General features: G+C 40.6%; 1 protein-coding gene across 1 annotated transcript in view; it reads left to right on the forward strand.

Moving 5' to 3' along the window:
• Nucleotides 1-1,345, forward strand: part of PARP12 (poly (ADP-ribose) polymerase family, member 12) — a 40,400-nt gene that overhangs the window by 26,100 nt on the left and 12,955 nt on the right. The gene's annotated exons all lie outside the window — the stretch shown is intronic.

The raw sequence follows: 1,345 nt of genomic DNA on the forward strand, positions 1-1,345 counted from the left end.
CTAAGCAAAATAATAGTTTAAACAAGATTGGAAGGAACAATTTAAAAGCACTCATGTATAATTGATATGTCAATTACTAATCATTCCTCTATTCATTAAACCCAGTCTCCTAAGGATACCTATTTTCTTTATGAATATTTGAAATGTAAAACTGCCTTACTTTTAACAAACTGATTCTGGGCTTTACACATTTGGATTAACTTTCAAATCCTTTTAATTTGTGTTTATAAAACATTGCCATCGTATGTGTGTGCGTACATATGTATGTTTTTTTCATTGGTTATGTTTTTTTCAGCCTTCATTCAGAAAAACCTGGTCTATGGCACAATTAGAAAGGTTTGCCGTAGACCCAAATACGTGTCTCCCCAGGATGTGAAGACCATGCAAACCTGGTAGGTTGCATTTGGGGGACTTGGTACTTAGTGTGTGTTATCAGCTGGGGTATGCTCTGCTGCAGGTAACAGAAGACCTGCCTTAGCCAGCACTCAAGGGCACTCATTGGCCTGTGCAACTAAATGCTCTAGTACTGTCTTTCACATTCTGATAGTTGGACCAGAGTAAGAGTTATCTTTGTGGGTAGAGCTTTGTAATACATAATTATAAGGCTGCCTATTCTGATCTGCAAGCAAGTCTAGACTTGAAGACAGCTCATCAGTTTGTCTTTTCAGTGGAACAATTGAGTCATAGACCTGAATTTTTTTAAATGTTCAAATAGCGATGGAACTACACGAATGAAAATCCACGTATTTCAGTACTTGAATGTAATGAAATACCAAAATTCCACAAACTGGTATTGCAGTCACTAATGGGTCAGCCTCATCCTCAGGGTGGGTTTCCTTATGTCACAAGAGGGCTTCCAGGAGCCATTAGGTTAGCCCCTAGCCCGTAAGCATACAGGAGGAGAGAGACCTTCTATAGCTGATGGGGTAAATTCTTGGGTTTTACATTGATCAGACAGTGTCTGAACCTATAGTGTTGTTTTAGGATTGGGCAAGTGTGATGGGATTGGAGCCAGGGGGTAGGGTCAGTGTTCTCCAAACCACATGGCCATGTAATGGAAGGAGGTGGCTTGTGTGGATAGGGACCACAGTGCCCATTACAGTTTGGGTTTGCCATGGGCAGTGCTGGGACTTTAGCCAGTATTGCTATTACCTGGGTATACCTTCCATGACCCTGAGACGTCTGGCTCATTTCTGTTTCATGTAGAACCAACAGTTCTTTTAAGATTTCAAAGGCGGACTTCAGTGGTTGTGTTTGTAAAGCACGGAGAGGTTATTTAAAAGAGAGTTTGGTACAAGCTAGAGGAAAAAGGTATTATCAATATAAGAAACAGTGCCTTGTGAGT

This window comes from Propithecus coquereli, unplaced genomic scaffold (genome assembly GCF_000956105.1).
Source record: "Propithecus coquereli isolate 6110/MARCELLA unplaced genomic scaffold, Pcoq_1.0 Scaffold302, whole genome shotgun sequence".
Taxonomy (NCBI): domain Eukaryota; kingdom Metazoa; phylum Chordata; class Mammalia; order Primates; family Indriidae; genus Propithecus; species Propithecus coquereli.